General features: G+C 44.5%; 1 long non-coding RNA gene across 1 annotated transcript; it reads left to right on the top strand.

Moving 5' to 3' along the window:
- The first annotated feature begins 5,886 nt into the window (after positions 1 to 5,886).
- LOC142569061 (uncharacterized) lies at positions 5,887 to 21,730 on the top strand. The gene is made up of 3 exons (XR_012825631.1): positions 5,887 to 6,042; positions 15,712 to 15,770; positions 20,240 to 21,730. It is a non-coding gene; the product is annotated as an uncharacterized LOC142569061 (long non-coding RNA).
- Positions 21,731 to 24,329: the final 2,599 nt, after the last annotated feature.

The following is a 24,329-nucleotide window of genomic DNA, read 5'->3' as shown; positions in this document are numbered from 1 at the left end:
GCATGCAAATGGTGCTTTTGGCAGAACGCGCACGTGGATTTCTACCAAACGACGTGAAAAGCATGCCGATGCTGCTCTTTTTAGCACCCGCACATGGATTTGTGCCAAAACGCGTTTTAAGCATGCACACGCATCTTTTGGTAGACGCGGACGCAGTTTTCTGCAAAACCACACGATATGCATGCAAATGGTGCTTTTGGCAGAACGCGCACGTGGATTTCTACCAAACGACGTGAAAAGCATGCCGATGCTGCTCTTTTTAGCACCCGCACCTGGATTTGTGCCAAAACGCGTTTTAAGCATGCACATGCATCTTTTGGTAGACGCGGACGCAGTTTTCTGCAAAACCACACGATATGCATGCAAATGGTGCTTTTGGCAGAACGCGCATGTGGATTTCTACCAAACGACGTGAAAAGCATGCCGATGCTGCTCTTTTTAGCACCCGCACATAGATTTGTGCCAAAACGCGTTTTAAGCATGCACATGCATCTTTTGGTAGACGCGGACGCAGTTTTCTGAAAAACCACACGATATGCATGCAAATGGTGTTTTTGGCAGAACGCGCACGTGGATTTCTAGCAATCGACGTGAAAAGCATGCCGATGCTGCTCTTTTTAGCACCTGCACATAGATATGTGCCAAAACGCGTTTTAAGCATGCACATGCATCTTTTGGTAGACACGGACGCAGTTTTCTGAAAAACCACACGATATGCATGCAAATGGTGCTTTTGGCAGAACGCGCACGTGGATTTCTACCAAACGACGTGAAAAGCATGCCGATGCTGCTCTTTTTAGCACTCGTACATGGATTTGTGCCAAAACGCGTTTTAAGCATGCACATGCATCTTTTGGTAGACGCGGACGCAGTTTTCTGCAAAACCACACGATATGCATGCAAATGGTGCTTTTGGCAGAACGCGCACGTGGATTTCTACCAAACGACGTGAAAAGCATGCCGATGCTGCTCTTTTTAGCACCCGTACATGGATTTGTGCCAAAACGCGTTTTAAGCATGCACGTGCATCTTTTGGTAGACGCGGACGCAGTTTTCTGAAAAACCACACGATATGCATGCAAATGGTGCTTTTGGCAGAACGCGCACGTGGATTTCTACCAAACGACGTGAAAAGCATGCCGATGCTGCTCTTTTTAGCACCCGCACATGGATATGTGCCAAAACGCGTTTTAAGCATGCACATGCATCTTTTGGTAGACGCGGACGCAGTTTTCTGCAAAACCACACGATATGCATGCAAATGGTGCTTTTGGCAGAACGCGCACGTGGATTTCTACCAAACGAAGTGTAAAGCATGCCGATGCTGCTCTTTTTAGCACCCGCACATGGATTTGTGCCAAAACGCGTTTTAAGCATGCACATGCATCTTTTGGTAGACGCAGACGCAGTTTTCTGCAAAACCACACGATATGCATGCAAATGGTGCTTTTGGCAGAACGCGCACGTGGATTTCTGCCAAACGACGTGAAAAGCATGCCGATGCTGCTCTTTTTAGCACCCGCAGATGGATTTGTGCCAAAACGCGTTTTAAGCATGCACATGCATCTTTTGGTAGACGCGGACGCAGTTTTCTGCAAAACCACACGATATGCATGCAAATGGTGCCTTTGGCAGAACGCGCACGTGGATTTCTACCAAACGACGTGAAAAGCATGCCGATGCTGCTCTTTTTAGCACCCGCACATGGATTTGTGCCAAAACGCGTTTTAAGCATGCACATGCATCTTTTGGTAGACGCGGACGCAGTTTTCTGCAAAACCACACGATATGCATGCAAATGGTGCTTTTGGCAGAACGCGCACGTGGATTTCTACCAAACGACGTGAAAAGCATGCCGATGCTGGTGTTTTTAGCACCCGCACATGGATTTGTGCCAAAACGCGTTTTAAGCATGCACATGCATCTTTTGGAAGACGCGGACGCAGTTTTCTGCAAAACCACACGATATGCATGCAAATGGTGCTTTTGGCAGAACGCGCACGTGGATTTCTACCAAACGACGTGAAAAGCATGCCGATGCTGCTCTTTTTAGCACCCGCACATGTTTTTGTGCCAAAACGCGTTTTAAGCATGCACATGCATCTTTTGGTAGACGCGGACGCAGTTTTCTGCAAAACCACACGATATGCATGCAAATGGTGCTTTAGGCAGAACGCGCACGTGGATTTCTACCAAACGACGTGAAAAGCATGCCGATGCTGCTCTTTTTAGCACCCGCACATGGATTTGTGCCAAAACGCGTTTTAAGCATGCACATGCATCTTTTGGTAGACGCGGACGCAGTTTTCTGCAAAACCACACGATATGCATGCAAATGGCGCTCTTGGCAGAACGCGCACGTGGATTTCTACCAAACGACGTGAAAAGCATACCGATGCTGCTCTTTTTAGCACCCGCACATGGATTTGTGCCAAAACGCGTTTTAAGCATGCACATGCATCTTTTGGTAGACGCGGACGCAGTTTTCTGCAAAACCATACGTTATGCATGCAAATGGTGCTTTTGGCAGAACGCGCACGTGGATTTCGACCAAACGACGTGAAAAGCATGCCGATGCTGCTCTTTTTAGCACCCGCACATGGATTTGTGCCAAAACGCGTTTTAAGCATGCACATGAATATTTTGGTAGACGCGGACGCAGTTTTCTGCAAAACCACACGATATGCATGCAAATGGTGCTTTTGGCAGAACGCGCACGTGGATTTCTACCACACGACGTGAAAAGCATGCCGATGCTGCTCTTTTTAGCAGCCGCACATGGATTTGTGCCAAAACGCGTTTTAAGCATGCACATGCATCTTTTGGTAGACGCGGACGCAGTTTTCTGCAAAACCACACGATATGCATGCAAATGGTGCTTTTGGCAGAACGCGCACGTGGATTTCTACCAAACGACGTGAAAAGCATGCCGATGCTGCTCTTTTTAGCACCCGCACATGGATTTGTGCCAAAACGCGTTTGAAGCATGCACATGCATCTTTTGGTAGACGCGGACGCAGTTTTCTGCGAAACCACACGATATGCATGCAAATGGTGCTTTTGGCAGAACGCGCACGTGGATTTCTACCAAACGACGTGAAAAGCATGCCGATGCTGCTCTTTTTAGCACCCGCACATGGATATGTGCCAAAACGCGTGTTAAGCATGCACATGCATCTTTTGGTAGACGCGGACGCAGTTTTCTGCTAAACGACACGATATGCATGCAAATGGTGCCTTTGGCAGAACGCGCACGTGGATTTCTACCAAACGACGTGAAAAGCATGCCGATGCTGCTCTTTTTAGCACCCGCACATGGATTTGTGCCAAAACGCGTTTTAAGCATGCACATGCATCTTTTGGTAGACGCGGACGCAGTTTTCTGCAAAACCACACGATATGCATGCAAATGGTGCTTTTGGCAGAACGCGCACGTGGATTTCTACCAAACGACGTGAAAAGCATGCCGATGCTGGTGTTTTTAGCACCCGCACATGGATTTGTGCCAAAACGCGTTTTAAGCATGCACATGCATCTTTTGGAAGACGCGGACGCAGTTTTCTGCAAAACCACACGATATGCATGCAAATGGTGCTTTTGGCAGAACGCGCACGTGGATTTCTACCAAACGACGTGAAAAGCATGCCGATGCTGCTCTTTTTAGCACCCGCACATGGATTTGTGCCAAAACGCGTTTTAAGCATGCACATGCATCTTTTGGTAGACGCGGACGCAGTTTTCTGCAAAACCACACGATATGCATGCAAATGGTGCTTTTGGCAGAACGCGCACGTGGATTTCTACCAAACGACGTGAAAAGCATGCCGATGCTGGTGTTTTTAGCACCCGCACATGGATTTGTGCCAAAACGCGTTTTAAGCATGCACATGCATCTTTTGGAAGACGCGGACGCAGTTTTCTGCAAAACCACACGATATGCATGCAAATGGTGCTTTTGGCAGAACGCGCACGTGGATTTCTACCAAACGACGTGAAAAGCATGCCGATGCTGCTCTTTTTAGCACCCGCACATGTTTTTGTGCCAAAACGCGTTTTAAGCATGCACATGCATCTTTTGGTAGACGCGGACGCAGTTTTCTGCAAAACCACACGATATGCATGCAAATGGTGCTTTAGGCAGAACGCGCACGTGGATTTCTGCCAAACGAGGTGAAAAGCATGCCGATGCTGCTCTTTTTAGCACCCGCACATGGATTTGTGCCAAAACGCGTTTTAAGCATGCACATGCATCTTTTGGTAGACGCGGACGCAGTTTTCTGCAAAACCACACGATATGCATGCAAATGGTGCTCTTGGCAGAACGCGCACGTGGATTTCTACCAAACGACGTGAAAAGCATGCCGATGCTGCTCTTTTTAGCAGCCGCACATGGATTTGTGCCAAAACGCGTTTTAAGCATGCACATGCATCTTTTGGTAGACGCGGACGCAGTTTTCTGCAAAACCACACGATATGCATGCAAATGGTGCTTTTGGCAGAACGCGCACGTGGATTTCTACCAAACGACGTGAAAAGCATGCCGATGCTGCTCTTTTTAGCACCCGCACATGGATTTGTGCCAAAACGCGTTTGAAGCATGCACATGCATCTTTTGGTAGACGCGGACGCAGTTTTCTGCGAAACCACACGATATGCATGCAAATGGTGCTTTTGGCAGAACGCGCACGTGGATTTCTACCAAACGACGTGAAAAGCATGCCGATGCTGCTCTTTTTAGCACCCGCACAAGGATTTGTGCCAAAACGCGTGTTAAGCATGCACACGCATCTTTCGGTAGACGCGGACGCAGTTTTCTGCAAAACCACACGATATGCATGCAAATGGTGCTTTTGGCAGAACGTGCACGTGGATTTCTACCAAACGACGTGAAAAGCATGCCGATGCTGCTCATTTTAGCACCCGCACATGGATTTGGCCAAAACGCGTTTTAAGCATGCACATGCATCTTTTGGTAGACGCGGACGCAGTTTTCTGCAAAACCACACGATATGCATGCAAATGGTGCTCTTGGCAGAACGCGCACGTGGATTTCTACCAAACGACGTGAAAAGCATGCCGATGCTGCTCTTTTTAGCACGCGCACATCGATTTGTGCCAAAACGCGTTTTAAGCATGCACATGCATCTTTTGGTAGACGCGGACGCAGTTTTCTGCAAAACCACACGATATGCATGCAAATGGTGCTTTTGGCAGAACGCGCACGTGGATTTCTACCAAACGACGTGAAAAGCATGCCGATGCTGCTCTTTTAGCACCCGCACATGGATTTGTGCGAAAACGCGTTTTAAGCATGCACATGCATCTTTTGGTAGACGCGGACGCAGTTTTCTGCAAAACCACACGATATGCATGCAAATGGTGCTTTTGGCAGAACGCGCACGTGGATTTCTACCAAACGACGTGAAAAGCATGCCGATGCTGCTCTTTTTAGCGCCCGCACATGGATTTGTGCCAAAACGCGTTTTAAGCATGCACATGCATCTTTTGGTAGACGCGGACGCAGTTTTCTGCAAAACCACGCGATATGCACACTGTAAAAAATTTCCGTAATGTTACAGTCAAACCTGCCGTAAAAATTACGTAGACCGTTCAGTTTCATGAAAAACGGCGGAATTCTACGTAAAAAAACGGACGTGAGCTCTGTTTTTGAAATACGGAGAACCGTCCGTAATTTCATGTGGAGGGCAACTGAGCATGTTAAGAGCGAAAAATCAACACGCAACGAATATAAAGAAAAGACACCGCCCACGTTTACCAGCAGTTACCTAATATCACCATAGGTAACGCTGCTTGAACATTATTCATAGGCGAATCGTAGTACGCACGCACAAACGGAAGAGGTTTCAGCGGTGGCGCTGCTTACCACCCTTCATCGCTTCTACACGACGGGTTGCATTTCTCCGCCTCAACAGTACAGAGTGGACAGCGGCTGGAAATGGCGGTGTGCGGTGGTGGTATACCTGTTGCATTTGGGATTTCACTGAGAGAATAAGAAGGAATCGACGATGGACTGCTACGCAAGTAAGTGATTTAAGTGTCCTTTTTTGTTGTTGGTGCACGTCGCGCGTGCGAAATGCACCGCGATGGCCGGTGACGGGCTGAACTGTGTTGTGTGAGCATGCCCTGTCAATGCCCTGTAACGACATTCCCGCTTGGCCATGAGGATTGATGAAGCCGCGGCATTGCGAGTCTGTGATAAATGGTGTAGCGTTTGTTGTGCTGATTTCATATAGAGTACATTGAGGCGCGTAGGCAACATCAGCGACGATGTCGTCTGTAGCAGTTCGTTATCGGCTGTATGTGGCAGCTGGTTTACTGACGTTGGCATTCCAGTTTTGCAATGTGTTGTGATGTGTTCTTGGCATTCCAAAATAAAGTGAAGTTACTGTTCCCCTTAGCAATCTCTCACGGCGCGGTGTAACACTATGTTAGCCGTATTCGGCGACGCATTGCATCACAGCGAAATTCTTTTTCCTTAAGCTTAGGACGCAGTGTGCTTGGCTTGCATAATCGCTGTGTTCATATCCGTAATTGAAAGACTGCTTCTGGAATTGAAAGTCTGCTTGTGTATGAAGACCTCATAGAGCATGTTGCATGCGATGCCCCTACATCACAATGAATGGACGGTGTAGCGTGCTTGCTGCCGTAACCTCGTGCGATCTGCAGTGTTACGTAACACTGGTGTAACACGGTGCCTTGGAACACTTTGGGATCGAGCCCGAGCAATCGTGCGCGATCGCACTTGAAAGTGTCCGCGTGATACCCATTAAGGGTCGCTGGAGAAGAAATTGATTATTTTGCTAGCTGGTAATCGGCACCAGATGTTTTGCGAATTTTTGTTTTTGTTTTGTTTTTACTTCAGACAGCTACCAGGGTGACTATCAACGTTCTGACGCAATACGTCAGCATTTAACGTAATCTTGGAGTGGATTGCCACGTAAATTTTGCCCATCTGCGGCTTAATTGTAAAGCAAGTGCATGTGATAAGTAATTTTTAACGTAACCTTGACACAGAATAGCGGTGCCAAAAAGTGTGTAATGGACATCCAAAGTTACAAATGTTCCAAACTGGTATAAAAAATCAAAAGATGTGTCAACACTGATGTTAAAGGCTGGTTCTAATACTGACTGTCTCTAGTTGCATAGACTAATTTTCAGCATATAGGCATCAATACAATAATTATTCTAAAATACATGTTGTGAGTTATGTAGAGCAAAATGTCTGCTGTTTTGCCGAATAGAAGGTGCTTCATGAAGTCTTTTTTTAAATGAGTTGAACGATACAATTGAAGACACCAAACGATACCACAGCAATCGGTAATTCGGTGACAAGCTTATGTGCAAGAGTATTTGTATATGAAAATGCTTTTGCTTTACTGTGGACGACCGGTCTGAAAATACCTGATATTATTTGCTTCAATTGCAGCTATTGCACCAGTGAAGGATGTCTGTGTGCCGGTTTGTGCGCAGTTTCTCAGCCAGCGGGCCTGAGAAAGTGTGCCACAGCAGTCTGTCTAGTGGTGCTCTTTGTTCTGGAAAGCTGTGCAATTCTATTGTATATCTGTCTTGCATATGCAGTCTTAATAGACAGTGACTGCAAATGTTGGTGGAATGACGAGGCCTATGCAAGTAGAGTAATTTTTGCAGATGCATTCAAAGGATAATTGATGATTTGTTTTCCTGTGGCAACAAATTGGTTCAGTATGAGCACGTCGACTCGAAAGGGATATTGTTTCATACCTGACTTGGTTGCACATATGAGTGGTGTTTAAAAAACACTTATAGTGCCAGAGTTCAAGATTTGAGGCAACAGATAAAACACGCACCAATAAAATAACTGTTTGTCTAGTGTTGGCTTAATGAGTATGCAACAACACTGCACACTGATCGTTAGCACCGTCAGGCATGGGCTCCATGGTAACTAAGATTAGCCACGAATAAGCTCACTGTGAGCTAGTGTTGAGCTAACTATAACAGATGAGTATGCGATGATGTAATTAAGTGCAACATTGGAAGGCAACGTAACAATGTAAAATTATAGCCTGAGCTCGCAGCTGCGTTGCGTGGTCAGGCGACCAAAAGATATGAATATTTAAAAGGGAACGAACAGTGCTACTGCCAGTATGAAGTGACAGTGTTGTACACAGCAACATATTCCCTTTGTCCTGTCTGTAGCCCTGTTCGGTTCCCTTCTAAACATGCACCAAGCAGCCCAATTCAGAATGCTCCGGCAGGTTAAGTGATGACACGCTAGCATAGTGGGAGCTATTCTGAAAGTTATGTCTGCTATGAAAATGTGTCATGAAGATACTTCACTGCTAAAAATTTGGTGTACAACTGCACAAAGCAGCATCAATAGCTATGTTGCTCCCCCATGTTAAGTCAAGGGTCTGTGCATGTTTTGTAAGATAATCCTTGAGTCGTCGGCCGGTTTGTCCTACATAATTGCTGCTGCAGGACAGTGGGATATTGTAAGCAGCACCAACCGTAGTACCTATGAACTCCAGCACATACTTTTTGATGTAAACTTCACGTGTTGCCCTGGTCCGGTTAACATTTTGTACGTGCCCAGATTGCTTGGCACTGAAAATAAAAAGGTAGTTTCAACTCTCTGAACAATTTGCTTGAATTGATGGTTGCCTTTGTGTACAGATTGCATAACAGTCATAGGCCTTGGCTTACTCGAAGTTGTCTGACCTAAGACGTCAGCTACGTTCAACTCCATTAAATGCTTCTTGGCAATGCATGCTAAAAGGCAGTGCGAACGCACTGTTAAAAGCAAACATTGTACTTGGTTATGGAAGCTCCCCTCCACGTCGGGGTGGTACCAAGTGTTAAATGTGATCTCCGGTGTTCCTGTAGCAACAACATGCTTCAGTGTTCAGGTGCACCAATAGAAAAGTTAAAAACACCTTTGAGTGCAGGGAATAGCTCCAGCTCGATGCTCACCATAGAAAATATTCAGGCCCAGATAGTGGAGCTTGCCTTTCAGTAGTAGTTTTGCTTACTTGAACATGCGTGGCACTTTGTAGGAGACATTAAATAGTTGCTCAACCACTTTAATTGTGACTTTTCACTGCCGAGAACACTGTCAGCTAGTCGTAAAACACTAGCTGCTGTAAGAACCAGCGTAGTAAAGGTATTCTGCTTCGTTGGAAACTTTCTACCCTATATGACGTGAAGTAAGGCTACTAAATGGGTTGAGTTATTTGTTTTCTGTCTTCTCTACAGTGCTAGATGAGCTCATGGAAAGGGGAAAACTACATTTCAATAGATGAAGTGCCAACAGAGACAGCACAGTCAGAAAGAACAAAGACAGGACAAGGTGCTACTTGCAACTGTTTATTGAGGTCAAAAGCACTGAATATATAGCCATGAGGAGAGGGGGAAGAAAAAAAAAGAAGCACTGATTATGTGAATGCGCATGTGCAAAAATATGGAAGATGTATATGAAGGGAATCATAAGATTAACCAAAATCTAAAACTTATCTAAAAACATGCGTTCATTTCTGTAAATAGTCGGAGACGAGGTGTCGACACAGGCGTCCCCTCTTTTCTTAGTCTGGTTGGCCTCCAAAAGTTCACGTGCCACAGTGTCATTGCTTTTAAACATGATTACTGTATTAGGAAGCCTTGCTTCACGTACTTGCTTATTCTCATTCTCACATGCCTTGCAATGAAGCAGCAAGTTTGAGCCATAACCATTTTTGAGTGAAAGCTTGTGCTCCTGCAGGCGTTCATTAATACATTGGCCAGTTTGTCCGGTTTACTCCTTCCCACACTTCAGCGGTATGCAGTATACGACCCCTTCTCCGTACTTCACAAAAGGGTTTGTGTGTTTACTAGATCACTCTACTTTCTTAGTCATCATATCCAATCAGACGGCACAAAGTAGCAAGTTTTTGGGGCTCGGAAGAAACCACAGGAATTTTGTATTTGACGATGACATGTTTAAGATTATGTGCTGCTTTGTGAGAATACGGTATCACCACTGTAGCTTTCTTTTCCAATGTTTGACCTTCTTCACTGCTTCAGTTTCTTTCTTTTTGCACCTTTTTCAACAACGCCTCCGAAACTTTGCTCAAAACCAAACAAGGAAAGCCAGCTTTCTTCAACTTCAAAATCTGTTCGTCAAAGGTTTTGTGTGCCTTATGACAGCACAATTCTTTAAGGGTAAATTCAAGGCACATAGTGGCAATCGCACGTTTAACAGTCTTGGAGTGCATAGACTTATATTGCAACAATTAATTGCAGGGTCGGTATACCGACCTCGTGCCCGCAAGGATTTCTGCCGTATCCAGTGGCGATACCGTATTCTCACGAAGTGGCGCGTAATCTTAAACACATCGCCGCAAAATATAAAATTCCTGTGGTTTCTGCTGCGCCCCAAAAGCTTGCTACTTTGTGCCGCCTGATTGGATCTCATGACTCTAAAAGTAGAGTGTTCTATTAAACATACAAATCCTTTTGTGAAGTGTGAAGAAGCGGTCGTATACCGTGGAAGTGTGGGAAAGAGTGTATCGGACAAACTGGCTGATGTATCAGCGAACACCTGTGGGAGCACAAGCTTCCGCTGAAAAATAGTTATGGCTCAAACTTGCCACTTCATTGCAAGGCCTGCAGGAATGAGAATAAGCAAGTATGTGAAGCAAGGCTTCAGGATACAACGATCGTGCTTAAAAGCAAATACACTATGGCACGTGAGCCGTTGGAGGCCAACCAGATTAAGAATAGAGGGGATGCCTGTGTCAGCATGCCTGTGTCTGAATATTTACACAAATGAATGCATGTTTTTAGATAAATTTTAGATTTTGGCTAATCTTATGATTCCCTTCACCTTCTGTGTTCTCGCGCGTGCGCCTTCACACAAGCAATGCTTCTGTTTTTTTCTTCCCCTTCTCCCCATGGCTATATATTCAGCTGCTTTTGACCTCAATAAACAGTTGCAAGGAGCACCTTGTGCTGTCTTTGTTCTTTCTTACTGTGTTGTCTCTGTTGGCGCTTCATCTTCTGAAAGCTCTTCACCAAGTAGTCCCCACAACGTGTTCTACTGGAAAACTACAACTAGACAGTGATCTTCCATTTCTTGACCTCATTGTTTTCTTTGGTGAGTGTCATGTGCACTGCATCCATGCCCCGTCTTTTAAGGAGGGAATTCTGCCTTTCGCATCAGCGCACTGTTCGGCTGTGAAGCTCTGTCACAGAAGCACGAAATAGCATCCTCAACAAGTCGAGGAGAACTTCTATACCCAGGTCTAACATTGGCCTACAGTGGTGTGACCACTGTTAGATCACGTTCAGAAGGTCAGCCATGGTCTCAAAATCTGGGTTCAAAAAGGTGAATCAGACCAGGCCTTGGCGCAAAGTGTAGCAAGAGGCACATGCAGCAGTTCAACTGTGTGGTTGTTTACAACATCCCGTTGTCCTGCAGCTGCAACTAGGCAGGACAAATAGGCCTAATATTTGTTTGTTTGTGTTTGTTTGTGTGTGTGTGTGTGTGTGTGTGTGTGTGTGTGTGTGTGTGTGTGTGTGTGTGTGTGTGTGTGTGCAATTAACCAATAGTCTTAGCCTGCGCTCGTGTTGTTTGGCCTTCTCCCATCTTTTCGTGTTGTCCCCAAGTAATCAGTCGGTGTCACATTCTTATAGAATTTGCAGTTATGAGATTCATGCTTTGGAACATGATCAGAAGCTACCAAATGGATGACATAATCCATCTACATGTGTTAGTGTAGATAAATGTGTCTGTGCAGTAGGGGTAGGGCATCATATGTGCTTGTTTAGCACTTATGTATGCACTTTTGTTTCCAGAGCTTGTGACACAGTGATTCAAACTATGTCTGTGAAAACAGTGCTGCACGTTGCAAGGAAATGTTACAACACTTGTAGGTGAAGCTCGGTGTTGTGAGAGGTTATAGAAACTTGCTTTTTGCAAGTTTCTAGAGCATTTTTTAAAGATGCTTCTTTAACTCCCGCGTGCATCGTGTTCATGACTCGCTATAAAACTGTCAAGTATGTCCTTTATGCCATCCGTTTCTAAAGATTACATGAATATAATTAACCCCCTGAGGGTCGATCTTTTTCGCCATATTCGACCGCCCAGGGTCGATTTTTTTTATTGCAGATTCCAATTCTTAGGGACTTATTTCGAAAAAAATTTACCGTAATTTTTCTAGGGTGTCCGTAAAGCCGCAAAAAAATTATTTTGCGTTGGTATATATGGTACTCGTTATTCATGAATAACAATAATAAAAAAGGAAATAAACCAATAAGAGTAAAAAATTTGTTAGATTGTTATAGTTCAAGGCTTTGAAAATGTGCACACGAGAATACTTTGCAAGACTCAAATGTTCCTGCTCTTACACTAATATGTACTATTATGAGCAATATCTAAGGGAACACAGGAACGCGTAGAAAACACCCTCAGACCCAGCTATATGGGTGATATGCAGCGGCCACCGTTGGAAACAAAGTGGAAAGGGGGACGCTGTTCTAACAACTGTTCGCACTCCCGCCATGCGTCTGCAAAGTGCGGAATTTCACATCGCCTGCAGACAGTGATAACACTGTTCGATATTGCGTCACTGGTAACCTTTTGCGTCGAATCATTACAAAAGATAGCACTGTTCCGGACTTCGATATTGATTTATGGTAAATCTTCTAAACCGGGAAAAAATTGTCTTTAAGGGTAAGTTCAAAATAATTTTATTGGCGCTTGCCGAATATTAAAAAGATATTGAAGCAAATGAAATAAGGCAGTAGCGTTATCGCAGCTTATCCTCGTCCTTTGCTTTGTTCGTTGGTGGCCTAATAACGCGTCATGCCACCGTCGACTTAACGATGGCCTCTGTTCTTTGAGGCAAAGATGCGTAGAGAGCCTCGATGAGTGCGGTATCACGCTGAAGGCGGGCTTCCACTCATGTTCTATTGCTTCCCATAGTTGGTCGGAGTTCGCCAATTCTAGTGAGCTCTTCGAAAGGTTCACTTTCATACGGCCCCAAACGTGCTCTATAATGTTCATGTCGGCACCCTTCGCACACCACTGAAGTTGCATTACCCCTCGCTCTTCCAAAAGGCGCGCCACGTCCTTCGATGTGTGAACGGGAGACAAGTCCTGTTGGAAAAAATAACACCCATCCAGGTGCAGCCTGTTCAACACATAGGGGATCATCTGGTGCTCGAGCAGAGTGCAATACGCAGCACTGGTGAACCTCCCATCAATTCTCACCAGTGGGCCTAGGCCTGCATGGGAAATCGCCCCCCCCAGACGTTCACAGACACGCGTCCACTGGCGGCCACCTCCTGGATATTCTGCGGACTAAAGCGTGTGTTTGCGGTCCACCACACTCTCTTTCGTTTGTCCCAGCGGCTCGAGAACGTGGACTCATCAGAGAAAACTACATACTTCTACCCACTCTCACTCCAGCTGCGGTGTTCAGTAGCGAACCTCAGGCGAGCCGCTTTGTTGGCTGCGGTGAGCAGAGGTTTCTGTGCGGCGATGCGGCTTTGCAGTCCTGCTTCTCTAAGCCTTCGTCGTACCGTGCTGTCGCTAAAGTTGTTCAAGCCAAGAGCACCTCGAATGTCTTTTGCACTTTGAAATGGCTTGTCGCTGACGGCAGCCACGATGCAAAGGTCTTGGTCGTTCGTTGTTGATCGAGGTGGTGTGCGGTGCGGCGCATCGTTTATGCGTCCTTCGTCTCGGTAAGCCTGGATAATCCGGTTGACCGTTTTCAATGGGCGGCTTGTCACGAGAGCAATATTGCGCTGCGTATAACCTCTTTTAGACATTTCTATTATATCTTCCCGCTCTTTAAGAGGCACTCGAGGCATCTTGAGGCTGCAAATTCAGGGTTGACTGCTCTGCGTGGGCCACTGCAGTGTGCGACGTGAATTTTCTCTGAACGAACTTCGTGCAACAGTCGCACGAGAGACAGTTTGTCAATGTTCTTTTTTTTAATTTCTCTTTATTCTATTCCTCTGTCGTCATTGGTTTGAGCGTCGCCACTGTTCGAGGTGCCACTGACAACCGAGTGCGTCGATTCAAATAAAGAATCGGTTTGAAATACAGGGCAAACTTTTTCTCGGAGTACTATCAAGCGGTTGCACGAACAAAAAAAGAGAATGAAAGAAAAGAAAGTGAATCGGTGTAAGTCACTGGTGACGATCACCATCTTATCGGCTGTCGGACGATCCATGATGTAAGCTGCTCCTTTGTAGAAATGCCAGCGTGCTGGGAGTGCCAACAGTTAGTGGAAGAGCACTCCCCTTTCCCCCTTCATTTTTCACAGCGCCATCCGCGTATCGCTCCGAGTCTGTTTCAAGGCTGTTTGCCACGCGTTCCTGTGTTCCCTTTCATATTGCTTATGATAGTACATCCATAGTGTAATCGAACTGTGTAGGTGCATGCACTCAAGAAAACTGTGCGGTTGTGTGCCCATCAAAAAAGCAAAACATGTGACAAACTTCCACTAATCTTCATCTTATCGCCAACCAGATGCAATTAGTTTTCGCGAGTCTCAAAAAAAAAAAAAGAAAAGAAGCAACAGAAGCGCATGCACGGCAGCATCCTTCCTATGCGCACCCCTGCGAGCACTAAATGAGCGAGAAACAAGGCGATTAGTAACGAGATAGCCATCAGTTTTGCAAGCGCAAGAAGCTGAAACGGCCTGCGAAAACAAAACCCCAACCGCCACCCGCCCGCGCGCACGCCAATGCGCAAGCGGTAGTACATAGACGCGCAGGAGCAAACTAGCGCTAAAACAAACCAAGCAACGAAAACTGAGAGAGCGAGGCGTGCAAAAGAAATTCCCTGTATTTCCACATAATGGCAGCACATGACAGCAAAGAAAAGGTTAGGAAATTGTCGCGCTTTTTAAACCTACAGATAGTGCCGTAAATATACGTCATTGACCCTTGAAGGGTTAAGGAGTCATGCTCCTTGAAACAATTTCCCGTAACAACATTGCAAAATACCACCTGAGGGTCTCGCATCTCTTCCATCTGCTGTTTTGCACATCATAATTTAATAAAACTGCATTTAGTAGCTGCACAGCACAGGCCCCATTTTGTTTTATCACACTTCTTTGACTTTTCTCCCCCTGCCCCAGGTCTTATTTCAACAACTGCAGGCCATCATAAAATTGCTTCAACATTGTTGACAGATTACAATATTTTTTTCCAACCATTCTCTCATGTGATCTAAAGAAAATTAACTTGATTAGCCTGACATGAAGATGAATTCGAAATAATTTATTGTACTTGCTTGGTAGCACTGAACTGTTTCGTTAATCAATATAATACTTACAATTCACCTTTGTATTGCTGGGTACCGGTAGAGATATGGTTAGTTATTCACCAAAAAGGCTCCCGAATTTTCCACCTTCTTAGTGTAGGTTAGACACTCACTTGTTGCACTTCACAAAGAGCAACTTGTGGTTGCTAGGAAATAAAGGTTTACTGAGAATTTTCATGCATCCAATTTGATTCTGTGTACTAGCATGTTTGTATTAGCATGTATTTCATAGAGTTGCGGCTCCATAAAAGTACATTCTGTCATTCAATGTCTGTGACATGGTCAAGCAGGTTGACCATATCTAATTAGAACTTCCTATGTTCTGGGGCACTTGTTTGCAACTTAAATTATCTGGTTTGGTGCTGTCAGTGTAAGCCTAATGTCGTTTTTTGTTCTCCCAGGAAGGACGCAAGCATTGCAAGGAGCCATTTGACTTGCCGCCACACTAATATTGTATTTGGTAAGGTCTATTACAGATCTTATTTCGCGTAGTATGTGCTATAGTTGTGTACAATGTGTTCAAAACTTCAGTAGGTGGGCTGTTCGACAACAGGTGTTTACAAATTAATAATTATAAAAGATGTGCAAGGTCATTAGTGATACAATTGCTGCTCACTGCTGAATTTTTTTCCAAATTAAATGATGAGCCATCCAGCAAGTGCGGCTCTCCTGGCTAATTATACAAACTTTCAAATACGGTTAATTTTTTATCACAAGTGTACAGCAGTCGGGGACAACTGTTCACAGCGACAATTTCATAATATTTACTTACATGCAAAAATGAGTCAAAGGTCAGGTGTACTTATGAAGTTTTGTGAAACAAGTTCATCATCATATTGCTTACTTCATTGAAAAGTTTGTCGCGGAATTCTCACTTCTATGAACAGATCAACAGTTGTCGAACGATGGTCGTCTCTATAGCCAATGTTTGTGCCAGAGGCTTGTCTTCAGAGCACTAACAAGAGACTTTGCCATGCAGCTTGAGCTGATCAGTATTAAGAGATTACATAGGATAGGAACACAAAGCATTAGTGGGCCTCTTCGATTATCAGTCCTTGACAGTCCTGGACTGCTTAGCACTGCTGTCCCGCATTCGATTTTCTCAATCGGCTTCGGAAGCCCCATCCACCAGTCCGAGAGCAGCCAGTATCGCATTCATTTTACCAGAAGTCACAGACTCTGCGGACTCTCAGAGCTGTCAGCAGATATTTGTTCAGACATATGCAAGTAGCTACCAGACAGCGGCTGTCTTAAAAAGATGCATGCGGGCTTGATGCTATGTTTTAAAAGAGGCTGTGTGTTTATATGTACTTTGTGCGTTCCAGACAGCAAATATCATGCACTCAGCTATCGCTTCTGTTAAATCGATGCTTTGTGTGCCATAATGCGAGGTTTTCATGAGTGGTCTAATTGCTGCAACCTTAGTCCTTGTGTTTTTTAAGGCAAAACACAGTGATCAGGCGCAAATGCTTGCTTTTCTTGATGTGTTTCGTGACATCATTCATGCTCATTGCTATATGCATAGTAAACAGGTAGATTTCGCTGTTCAGATGAGTGAAACTGGTGGACGAGGAAACATATCATATTGCATGTAGATATTTAATGCTGGTAGCTGGCGTGGCATACAGGGTGTTTCACGTAACTTGAGCCAAACATTGAAAATATGCAAATGCCACGTAACTGGACAGAACCAAGGTAATGTTGTTTGCCCTCGCTTCGACATACTCATTTCTTTTTCATTTCGCCAGATTAAATCATTAGTATTCGGTAATTAATCAACTTCCCAAATATTATGAATTATACATGCTACATAAAAGTGTTTTTCCTAGCGTGAAAGAAGCCTGCAAATACACACTAAATTGTTGCGTGACTGTCCATTCGCAGCACTTTTTGTGTATTCGCGAGCTTCTTTCTCGAAAAAACACTTCTACGCAGCATGTCTCAAACAACAGAAAGCTGTATGGAGAGCTTTTCATGTTGCTCTACAATTTTCTCATGGACGCTTCTAATCTGATTATAATATTTGAAAAGTTGATTAATTAACGAAGATGAAATATTTATTGTGGTGGAATGAAAAAATATCTAAGTATCTCCAAGTGACGGCAAACAACATTACCTTGGTTCTGTCGAGCTACGTCACATTTGCATATTTTTATTGTTTGGCTCAAGTTACGTGGGACAACCTGTATAATCAGAGCTTCACAGATTGCTGTTGACATGTGTGCTGATTCCTTCTGTTACCCAAAGTCGGAATTTTGCTTTTGGATGTGCAGGATTAGTAGACGGTGTAGACGCGCTCTGTCCTAGACACACGTCAGGCCTTTAGTAGACGGTTTCACGAGCTTTGAGGATATCGGCCTGTGCTTTGTGGGTGAACAGTGATGTGGCACAACCGTGTTTTTGCTTATTTTTGTGTGGCAATGACGCTTAAATTTTACAGGAAATGAATGAGCTGGCTTAAATACAGCGGTTAAGGGGCCCGAAGAGCGAGAGCACGATGTAAACTGAGCTTTGTTAACATGTTCAATGTGCTCAGGCTGCGATTCCATTATGCAAGCTTTATGGTTGTGTCGGCGACATGGCCTCTGAGACTGCACCATTTTGATGACCACGCTACTGAATTTGCTGGGTAGGGCGCTATCTACAAGTAGCTAAAAGCACGAGGTCACGGGATTGAATCCCGTCCACGGTGGCCGCATATCAATGGGGGCAAAATATGAAAACACCCATGTACTTAGATCTAGGTGCACGTTAATGAACCCCAGGTGGTCGAAATTTCCGGAGTCCTCAACTACGGCTTGCCTCGTAATCAGAAAGTGGATTTGGCACGTAAAACCCCATAATTTAAGCAGCTAATAGCAGACAACAGCAGCCAGGAGAGCGACTTCCAATCACGGTGCTTTCAAACAAAACCTTGGACAGTCCCAGGCAGCGGGATCACATGACTGAGATGCGCCCTTCTGTCAATGCAAGCCAGACCAGAAGCCGCAGGTGGTTTGCGGACAGTCTGGGACTGCATAATCGAAGGGGCACAGTGCTCTCACATACATTATGTCCACTGCGGGACGAAGGCCTTTCCAAGTAATCTGTAAATATATATGGCTTGCGCCAACTGACTCCATCCTATGCTTGCATATTTACAAATTTCGTCATGGTGCCTAGTTCTTTACCATCCTCAACAGCGTGTTTTTTTTTAATTTATCATGCATATCATTTTTTGTCGTTCTGTTGCTTGTTGAGCAAGCCTTCATTCTCAAGCTCCATTTTTATCATGTCAGGTTTCAGTCTCTTAGGTTAGTTTTAGCACAATGCAATGATGGTACTTTTATGTGACTTAAGTCTTCTAAACAATTTATAGTCTTTAAATTTTCTTCTACTCATCCAGGACTCCTGTGACTAATTGCCTTAAGTAACATACTTCATTGCCTTCTTGCCCTAGAAAATGTAACTGGTGCCTTCTTGCAGGCCTTTAAAGTGGCAACATATGTACTGCCGACAGTAGGGCATGTTCAGATAAATTCAACTGGACATGCCTGGCGATCACTTTTAATTTTGATTTTAAAATTTATTTTGCTGCCCGAGCCTGGCAACAATGAAATTAACCTTAGTTTTCCAAGAAAAAAAGGTGTCTCTGCAAAAAGCAATATAGAATTACCTGTTTAGTTAGAAGCATTCTCCCTGTATTTTACCGAATCTGCATTTTGGATAGATCCGCAGGAAATAGTGTTGTCGCTGCGGCTTTAAAAATATTTTGTACCAGACTGCAGGCCAATAGCATTAATTCCAACTAATTACCACAGAGTACCCCCACTACGGTATAAAGAAGAAAAATTTTGGAAAAAAACATTGCATAAATTGACCAAAGTTTTTTTTCTTTGCATTTACTAACAGCACGGAATTTGGCCATCCTGTTGCCATGAGTCATAGAAATTTGAGCAAATAGCTCTGTCCTCATTGGCTCTCAAAATCTACGGGAAGTGCTCATGTTTAGGCATGTTAATGAATTACTCTACTTTAAAATTTTTTAGGAGAGTCTTGATTCATTTCAGAAATTTCCCGAATTAAGCACATTCACATGAAGCAATGCAATCTGAAAAAATATGTTGCATTATTTGTTTCGTTATGGAATTGCAAGTCAAGAAATGGACAGAATAAACAGTACTGCCTGCCAGAGCCATGTATGGGGTCCAGACATAATTGCAGGCTTCTTTACAAAAAGGGCAAATTTTTCGGTGAACACAGTGCAATATTATAACTTTTTATGAAGATGGGAAGGGTATGTTGATGCATTCACAACCGTAACTTTCAATTTTCACTGCTTGAGTAAAAAGAATATTTCACATTGATACTTCTTCCGTGACACAAACCATATCCGAAAGGGGCTGACGGCTGTTGTGACACAGTTGTGGTGCAAGCATGGTTTTTTTGTATTGTTGCTATTCTACCAGCCTGTCAGCTGGACAATATCTTTGGCTTGCTTGTTCTGGGTCGGAAGTAAACAACATGCATGGTTTGCGCTTGTTTTAAGAGTGCTTCATTGTTTTGGGAAACAGTAAAATCTGCAAGGTTGTTTAATGGAGCAATAGAGCAGTGAAAGTTGAAAGCTATGGTCTGCAGTATGTGGCCATGGCAGCTGTACCTAAATATGGGAGAAGTAATCTCCGAATGTCATAATGTGCACGTGACATCTTTGGCTGTTCCAGGCAAACCATCAATTGACTTGGGTCCTTTCTGTCTGAAGCTTTTTATGCTATAAGGCTACGAATGAATATATACCAACATGGCTGAGTCTGAACCATTTCTTTTGACAAGAGCACTTGTAGTGACAGTTGTGAATACGAAATCATTGTTTATCTGAGTAACAATAGTGATGATGATGATGGTAAATAATTGAACAGCCTTAATTGATTGGTGTTTCTTTCTTTTCAGGCAAAGCCGAAGGCCTCTGCAAGCAGCCAGTCATTCCAAGTCTCAACCAATCCTTCCTCTAGTCAGCCAATTTCTAGTGTCTATGCGGAAAGGACTTGCGCAAGAGTGGACACGGGACACTAAAAAGGCGACAAAGACAGGCGTAAACTTCCAACCGGTGTTCATTACAAAAAGGTATGTATATGTACTCTTGCACACTTGATCATAATCTGTTACAATCATGCAAGTCAACATGGCCATCACAAATAAACGAGCACACCAAGGCCTAAGGCGGCTTCCTGCATACAGACCCCAGATATTCAAATTCTTTAACAGTCAGTGCTATAGGGATGGCTTGCTAACACAGTTGCATTCTGCAATAGCCGCTGCCTCAATGATGAGTCTAGTGTTTTCTTTCACACTGCTTGCTATTATTTCTGTTTTTTCAAACAGTCGATGACATTTGCATTGGGAGCAATGGATTCCAAGGAAACCTTCTTTCCCTTTTTGTACTCTCCGATTATGTTCCTGTAGTCTCAAGTTTAGGGAACTTCCCATTTGTCCCACGTAACGCTACCCGCAGGAAAGAGGTATGCTATACACTATTCCTCTTGAGCATTTGATGAAACCCTTTCTCTGCACAATGTTGCATGATTTTGATTGTCTGCTGACAGGGCTGGTTTTGGCACATAACTTAGATAGCTTGCGGGGTGCGGAAGAAATGACCAAGACTGCAGTCCTTTGGCCTATTTTCTTTAGTTGCACCTTTGTGATACTGTTCGCAGGAATCTAGCAGTCATCCCATACATTCACGCTATCTTGCATAAACTAAAGAAAATAGGCCAAAGGGCGGGAGTTTCGGTCATTTTTTCCGCACCCAACAAGTTATCTCAGTTATGTGCCAAAACCAGCCCTGTCAGCAGAGAATCAATTTCATGCCACATTGCTCACAGAAAAGGTTTCGTCGAAATGCTCAGGGGGAGTAGTGAATAGCACACCTCTTTTCTGTGGGCAGCGTTACGTGGGACAAACGGGAAGGTGCCTAAATATGAGACTACACGAACATAATACAAAAGTACAAAAGGGAGAGAGGGTTTCCTTGGAATCCAAAACTCCCCATGCAAATGTCATGCACTCTGAAAAAACAGAAATAATAGCAAGCAACGCGCAAGAAAGCACTAGGCCCATCATTGAGGGGGCAGATAACGCATAAGGCAACTGCATTAGCAAATTATCCCTAGCGTTGACATTAAAAAATTTGCATACCTGGGGTCTGTATGTGGGAGGCCGCCTTAGGCCTTGGGGCGGCCTTAGTGCGCTCTTGTAACTGATTATGATCAAGTGCACAAGAGTATATATACATGCCTTTTCATAATAAACACCAATTGGAAGTTCGCACCTGTTCTTGTCACCTTTTTAGTGTCCCGCGTTCACTCTTGTGCTGGTCACTTCAGCATGGAATACCAACTAGCCCGGTCTCACACCCTGCTTTTTTCAGTAAAGCAGAATAAACACAGGTTTTATTCAGATTCAAGTGGCTTGTTGTTTCTCGAACACAAATCTGTATGTATGCTGTGTACATGTTGGATGCAGAACCCAAGTGCAACATGACAACACTGACACGAAGAATAAGCGGTGTAGAAAACAATGACACTAGGAGGAAACATGCAAACACAGCACGTTCTGTGTGGTGTATTTCCTGTGTGCTATGATTTCTGCCCCATTTCCAGCTATATCTTAAATGATGTTGCAAGTTATCCACGTTGTAATGTACGACTTGGGTGGTTCATTGCCCAAAATAACTTATTCCAATGAACGAAACAATTTGGCTCGAGAACACGAGCATTCAAGTCACCGTTTCTTCATTACCAAAGTACGGTCATGTACTATAATCACAAGTACGGGGCTCAATTTACAGCATTTCCGTTTTACGGAACTCACCGTTTTTCTTATTTGCAAAATACGGTCAATTCTGTAATCACAACTACGGAGCTCACCGTTTTCCATTTAACGGAAATAATTTTTACGGCCTGTCCGTTCTACGGAAACACCATTTTCCATTTAACGGAAATCATTTTTACGGCCTGTCCGTTTTACGGAAACACCATTTTCCATTTAACGGAAATAATTTTTACGGCCTGTCCGTTCTACGGAAACACCGTTTTTCATTTAACGGAAAAGTGTCCGGCAAAGTTTTACCTGCAACTTTGACCGTAAACTGAAGAAATTTTTTTTACAGTGCATGCAAATGGTGCTTTTGGCAGAACGCGCACGTGGATTTCTACCAAACGACGTGAAAAGCATGCCGATGCTGCTCTTTTTAGCACCCGCACATGGATTTGTGCCAAAACGCGTTTTAAGCATGCACATGCATGTTTTGGTAGACGCGGACGCAGTTTTCTGCAAAACCATACGATATGCATGCAAATGGTGCTTTTGGCAGAACGCGCACGTGGATTTCGACCAAACGACGTGAAAAGCATGCCGATGCTGCTCTTTTTAGCACCCGCACATGGATTTGTGCCAAAACGCGTTTTAAGCATGCACATGAATATTTTGGTAGACGCGGACGCAGTTTTCTGCAAAACCACACGATATGCATGCAAATGGTGCTTTTGGCAGAACGCGCACGTGGATTTCTACCAAACGACGTGAAAAGCATGCCGATGCTGCTCTTTTTAGCAGCCGCACATGGATTTGTGCCAAAACGCGTTTTAAGCATGCACATGCATCTTTTGGTAGACGCGGACGCAGTTTTCTGCAAAACCACACGATATGCATGCAAATTTTGCTTTTGGCAGAACGCGCACGTGGATTTCTACCAAACGACGTGAAAAGCATGCCGATGCTGCTCTTTTTAGCACCCGCACATGGATTTGTGCCAAAACGCGTTTGAAGCATGCACATGCATCTTTTGGTAGACGCGGACGCAGTTTTCTGCGAAACCACACGATATGCATGCAAATGGTGCTTTTGGCAGAACGCGCACGTGGATTTCTACCAAACGACGTGAAAAGCATGCCGATGCTGCTCTTTTTAGCACCCGCACAAGGATTTGTGCCAAAACGCGTGTTAAGCATGCACACGCATCTTTTGGTAGACGCGGACGCAGTTTTCTGCAAAACCACACGATATGCATGCAAATGGTGCTTTTGGCAGAACGCGCACGTGGATTTCTACCAAACGAAGTGTAAAGCATGCCGATGCTGCTCTTTTTAGCACCCGCACATGGATTTGTGCCAAAACGCGTTTTAAGCATGCACATGCATCTTTTGGTAGACGCAGACGCAGTTTTCTGCAAAACCACACGATATGCATGCAAATGGTGCGTTTGGCAGAACGCGCACGTGGATTTCTGCCAAACGACGTGAAAAGCATGCCGATGCTGCTCTTTTTAGCACCCGCAGATGGATTTGTGCCAAAACGCGTTTTAAGCATGCACATGCATCTTTTGGTAGACGCGGACGCAGTTTTCTGCTAAACGACACGATATGCATGCAAATGGTGCCTTTGGCAGAACGCGCACGTGGATTTCTACCAAACGACGTGAAAAGCATGCCGATGCTGCTCTTTTTAGCACCCGCACATGGATTTGTGCCAAAACGCGTTTTAAGCATGCACATGCATCTTTTGGTAGACGCGGACGCAGTTTTCTGCAAAACCACACGATATGCATGCAAATGGTGCTTTTGGCAGAACGCGCACGTGGATTTCTACCAAACGACGTGAAAAGCATGCCGATGCTGGTGTTTTTAGCACCCGCACATGGATTTGTGCCAAAACGCGTTTTAAGCATGCACATGCATCTTTTGGAAGACGCGGACGCAGTTTTCTGCAAAACCACACGATATGCATGCAAATTTTGCTTTTGGCAGAACGCGCACGTGGATTTCTACCAAACGACGTGAAAAGCATGCCGATGCTGCTCTTTTTAGCACCCGCACAAGGATTTGTGCCAAAACGCGTGTTAAGCATGCACACGCATCTTTTGGTAGACGCGGACGCAGTTTTCTGCAAAACCACACGATATGCATGCAAATGGTGCTTTTGGCAGAACGCGCACGTGGATTTCTACCAAACGAAGTGTAAAGCATGCCGATGCTGCTCTTTT

Source organism: Dermacentor variabilis, unplaced genomic scaffold (genome assembly GCF_050947875.1).
Source record: "Dermacentor variabilis isolate Ectoservices unplaced genomic scaffold, ASM5094787v1 scaffold_480, whole genome shotgun sequence".
Lineage (NCBI taxonomy): Eukaryota > Metazoa > Arthropoda > Arachnida > Ixodida > Ixodidae > Dermacentor > Dermacentor variabilis.
This window is presented reverse-complemented; position numbering and strand designations above follow the sequence as displayed.